The 5,670-nt window shown below is 33.3% G+C and overlaps 2 long non-coding RNA genes across 2 annotated transcripts; both read left to right on the top strand.

The window, feature by feature from the left end:
- Window positions 1-1,737: 1,737 nt before the first annotated feature.
- LOC142230800 (uncharacterized) lies at window positions 1,738-2,356 on the top strand. The gene is made up of 3 exons (XR_012720797.1): window positions 1,738-1,785; window positions 1,914-2,065; window positions 2,131-2,356. It is a non-coding gene; the product is annotated as an uncharacterized LOC142230800 (long non-coding RNA).
- Window positions 2,357-2,375: 19 nt separating this feature from the next.
- LOC142230799 (uncharacterized) lies at window positions 2,376-3,856 on the top strand. Its single transcript, XR_012720796.1, has 4 exons — window positions 2,376-2,592; window positions 2,657-2,985; window positions 3,050-3,585; window positions 3,643-3,856. It is a non-coding gene; the product is annotated as an uncharacterized LOC142230799 (long non-coding RNA).
- Window positions 3,857-5,670: the final 1,814 nt, after the last annotated feature.

Raw genomic sequence — 5,670 nt, forward strand, 5'->3', positions numbered from 1 at the left:
AGGTCTTAACAGCACAGGGTGGCATCTCCCTATCATGTCCCATGTAGACCGAAGATACCCAATATTTGCATTTGGATATCTCTAGACTGGCTACGACAGTGTCTGCATTGCTCAATGAAGGAAGCAGAAACAAGTTTAGTTCGTTTTTAGCAATTATACATGCTCGATTTATATCGTTACCGGTATTATGCAAAAGTTTGAAACCCAGAATGCTTAATTCACAGATCTTGTTCTTATATATGTATGGTTCTTGAATAAGAACTTTATCTATGTCTCCTTTCATCAGGAGAACTTTTAAGGCAGCACAAGCGGCCTTACAATGGTGAAGATTTATCTGGAGGAACCGTGGAACCATCCAAATTTTCAACGACCGTCACATCAGCCGCTTCAATTGAGTCATCGAGGGTTTCCTCTTCACAGATCTCGGTGACTCTCGCAACAATCCGCGGTTCAGCTTTGGTGAGGTTTGAGCCTGTAGAAACTTCCCGCATACGATTTTCGCCATAGTCTGCAGTTTTTATGTCTCCTTCGGCTTCGCTAGGAGATTTTTTCACTGCTGACTCTACCGGAGGCTTGTCCGTTTCGGAATCCTTTGGCTGATCGCCTTTGTATACCTTCATATGGATATCATGAAAGCCATAACTTACACGTCCTTGGGTCTGGGCTAGATGTGGCAGCGACTCTATGTTTGATATAAACACCGCATGTCGTCTTGCTCCATCCACCTCATCCAAACGACCAACCTTCCAATCGGCGGAAGATCTGGGTTACATTCTTTTAGTCTCTCTAGTATTGACTCAGGATCAGGAGGGTTTGCCGGTATTCATGCATGTGCTCTAGGTTTAGCCGGTATGTCTTTTTTATCGACTAACTCCAAAGCGGCTCCTTCCCAAACTTCACCAATTAGCATCAATGCAGCTTTAAATCAATCCATAGACCTCTGGACCGCAAAAGCTATTAACTTATATGGTCCTTGATACCATCCAGCATCTTGTTGTCGAGGACTTGGTCCGGGAAACTTTTTTCGTACCTCTGAGTAGACACCAGACATCGCGTTCTCAATTTTCCCCCATTTTTGCCTTGGAATCATACCGTCCAATGCTCCTTTATTAATGATAGCCATCACAAGGCTGTCTTTAGCAACTGAGGCAAACGATCGTTGATCCCTTTTGGAGGATGGCAGCTCATCCGGAGATCGTTCCCTTTTTCCAGCCTCAAGAATTCCTTGAGCCCATTTTAAGGAATCGCTTTGTTTAGCCGACAACGTGCTTGGGTCGACTGATGCTAATTTCTTTAGGATAAACAAAGCATTTCTGCGTTCCTTGAATCTCTTTCGTGAGGGATTACCTTCTTTTGATGCCGTTACCTTGGAAAAGGTTCGACTTGTCAATGTGTCGGCACCTGTCGACCCGTCTACAGGTCGACTAATTGGGCCTAACTCTTGGTCATTGCCCAAATTTATAACTCAAGTCGATACCCGTCCACTGGGCCCTGAAATTAGCAACCCTGTGGATGTCTTTGAATTTCTCTGCATGGTGGCCTAATATCCCACCACAGTTGAAATTCGTAGTAGGTACTTATTACGATGATTTTATCCGCTATTAAAAAATACGTCCGTTCCGTTCGACGGTTGAATGATTATTATACCCTCCACCATAGGATGGGGGGTATATTAACTTTGTCATTCCGTTTTTAACACATCGAAATATTGCTCTAAGACCCCATAAAGTACCCAATAAACACAGGATGAGCGTTTTTCAAATGCAACACCTCTTCAGTTTGAGGGTAAATATCATTTTCAACATAAATTCAACTTGACTTGAAAAAGCTCATCTTCAATTCATCTTCAAATTGTTTGCGAATTACAACCAATTTGGCAAAATGTTGACGAAAACTTTGAAAATGTGTTGAAGATAATTGGAGAAAACTTTGACAAAACACTACCCTGAAATGCAACGAAAAAACCACATGTTTTTCAATACTACTTTGGACAACAAAGTTCGTGGAAGAAATACAAAAATGTGGAAATTTTTTAATAATCAATTGAAATTGCTTATAATAATTGGTAAGTAAAACTAAAACACGAAATGAAAACTTTAAGGAAGTCACTAAACTCAAATCTCTTTGCAGACAACTAAAATATTTGGATGCTGATTCTTGGACACATTAAGAGGCTGGACGATGAAAAATGGTAGTGGCTTATCGAGAAGAGAAAGTTTCCATAAATCAAAGTGCAACCAAAAAAACTTGGTATTTATGCTTTTCCATATCAACAACTACTGGATGATAATTCGCAATTCACAAAATAACAAATTAAACCGATGATGCGATATAAATTAAACTATCGATGTGATATATAGTTTAAACAGATGATGCGATATAAATTAAACTATCGATGTGATATAGTTTAATTTATATCGCATCATCGGTTTAATTTGTTATTTTGTGAATTGAAATTGCTGGAAATTTATTCCAATTATCTGGACATCAAGTTCCTGAAAATTGCCAGTATTTTAATAACAACAATTTTGTAACACCAACGTTTTTGAGGAAATCACGAAGTACGTGGTCAGTTGGAAGAAATACAAATTGGTAAGTCAAAATAAAAAGTGAAATGAAAACATAATGGAAATCACAAAACTCGATTGTTTTGCAGAAAACTAAAATCATTGAATGGTATATTCTTGGAAGATGTTGGCCGATGAAAAACCGATGAAGGAAACAACAAAGAAAAGTTTTCAGAAAACTTACAAAGTGCAACCAATTAAAACAAAGTGCAACAATTCCTATATCAAGAACTTCTGGATGAAAATGTGCATCATCGGTTTAATTTGTTATTTTGTGAATTGAAATTGCTGGAAATTTATTCCAATTATCTGGTCATCAAGTTCCTGAAAATTGCCAGTATTTTAATAACAATTTTGTAACACCAACGTTCTTGAGGAAATCACGAAGTACGTGGTCAGTTGGAAGAAATACAAATTGGTAAGTCAAAATAAAAAGTGAAATGAAAACATAATGGAAATCACAAAACTCGATTGTTTTGCAGAAAACTAAAATCATTGGATGGTATATTCTTGGAAGATGTTGGCCGATGAAAAACCGATGAAGGGAACAACAAAGAAAAGTTTTCAGAAAACTTACAAAGTGCAATCAATTAAACCAAAGTGCAGCAATTCCTATATCAAGAACTTCTGGATGAAAATGTGCATTACATCAATTTACATCCCGTCATCAGTTTGATATTTTGTGATTTCCTCTTGCTGGAATCTATTCTAACACACAAGCCAGCAAGTTCCTCGATAGTAATTATTTCAAATTGCCAGCATATTAATGACACCAACATCCCTGCCAGCATTTCAAAGTTCCATTTCAACCTCATCGTTACCACAGACTCGTAAATGTCACTTCAACCATCATGAAAAGGTACATCAAAAAGTACATGCAAGTAATTTGCCATCCCTACTGTTAAAAAAGTCATTTTTTTTGTGAAACGCCAAGCGCAACCAGCTTGTTATATTTTAATTAAATAAAAACGAAAATAAAGTTCTGAAAACATAGATTATACGCTTAAAATTGTGAAAGGTATATTGGTGAACAATTTGGTGATTTTCCAAATGGAATAAAGTGATTGTTTTTCAGATATTTTACAGACACGCTGCCTCCATGGAATAAAAACACTGGTTGATAGACGCAGCAACATGTAACTCGCTACTTGTAACTCAACATCATCATTAATGCCAAAAATGATGTTAAATGTAATGTGATAGTGGTATAAATGTTATATTTTTAAGAATTTGTAAATGTTTAATCAAATTAATAAATATCTAAACAAACGTGTTTTACTCGACCACAATGATTCTTTTACAACTATCTTAAAATGCACTTTTTCTGATTGTTTGGAGGGTCCCTTATTGGCGTCGTTCTAAATTGATCTATAAAGGCACCTAATAATTGCACTCATGCGAAACATTTTTGTAGTAACTTGGCGTGGTACAACTTCTCAATAGTGACGGCGCTTTTCCGACGAGTTTTTGATGTCGTATATGATTGTTTTCGACGTAGTGGGGATTCTCAAAAGAGTTCCCAAATTCAAAAAATGTTGGCAGGGATTATGGAGGAAATGGAATTATACATGTAAAAATGTTTAAGATATTTAAAGTTGTATTCATAGTTTTATTTATTAATACGTTTAATAAGATAATTACATTTTGATTGGTATTATATTATTATTTTTATATATTATTAATGTTATTTTTAAGATTATTATATTTGTTAACGAAAAAAATGATAAAATTTACAAAATCCCTAGAAATTTAGTATTGACTTTCAGTTAGAACTAGGATTGACTTTCATACAAATTGTGGTTTGAAAGTATTCGCAACAATGGTAATTTTTTATTTTTCTCACATTGAAAACTGTTTGAGAAATTATTGAGAAGCGATGCATTTCAATTTGAGGATTACAATTGAGAAATTATTGCTATTGTGTTGAATTTTACTGTTGAGGGTAATGTCTGTTTTTTGTTGAGAACGCGATTTTCTCAACAATTTCTCAACTTGAATATTACCCTAATCCTTAGAAAAAATGTTTGAAAAATGATTGAATTTTAGTATTTTTCAAACGTTTGTGTTTATTGGGATGTGTTAATAACAGAGATGGAAGTTTCCAAAACACTTAACTTTTTTCTGTTTATACCGCGCTTATTGTACTAGGCTAAGAAGTTTCCGAACTGCCCTCGTATTTATTCAGAAAGTTTTGTCACAATTATATTTCTACAGAAAATTTTGTCAAAATATTTTTATTTTTGTCAAAATTTTATTTTGTTTTTTGTCAACATTTTATTTCTATAGAAAATTTGCCAAAATTTTATTTCTATAGAAATTTTTGTCAAAATTTTATTTCTATAGAAAATGTTGTTAAAATGTTATATCTATAGAAAATTTTATCAAAATTTTATTTCTATAGAAAATTTTGGAAAAATTATTTCTATAGAAATTTTTGTCAAAATTTTATTTCTATAAAAAATTTTGTCAACATTTAATTTCTATCAAAAATTGTGTCAAAATTTTATTTCTATAGAAAATTTTGTCAAGATTTTATTTCTATAGAAAATTTTGGCAAAATTTTATTTCTATAGAATTTTTTGTCCAAATTTTATTTCTATAGAAAATTTTGTCAAAATTTTATTTCTATAGAAAATTTTGTCAAAATTTTATTTCTATAGAAAATTTTGTCAAAGTTTTATTCTATAGAAAATTTTCTCAAAATTTTATTTCTATAGAAAACTTTTTCATTTATTTTTAATTGAGGAGTTGACAAACAAAATTTTATTCGCTTTAAATTCAGTCTAACGAAGCTCTGGACAATAATCACCCAATGGGATTTTTGTTGAAATTTAGTGAAAAGTACTTTTTCGCTCAAAAAAATACCTTGTTTGTACTTTCTTAAAAATTGTATTTTCCATCCCTGCTACACACACACCTAATCGACTATTACCCAATAAACACAGGATGAGCGTTTTTCAAATGCAACAACTTTTCAGTTTGAGGGTAAATATAATTTTCAACATAAATTCAACTTGAAATAGCTCATCTTCAATACATCTTCAAATTGTTTGCGAATTACTTCCAATTTGGCAAAATGTTGACGAAATCTTTGAAAAGTTGT

This window comes from Haematobia irritans, chromosome 3 (genome assembly GCF_050003625.1).
Source record: "Haematobia irritans isolate KBUSLIRL chromosome 3, ASM5000362v1, whole genome shotgun sequence".
Classification (NCBI taxonomy): Eukaryota; Metazoa; Arthropoda; class Insecta; order Diptera; family Muscidae; genus Haematobia; species Haematobia irritans.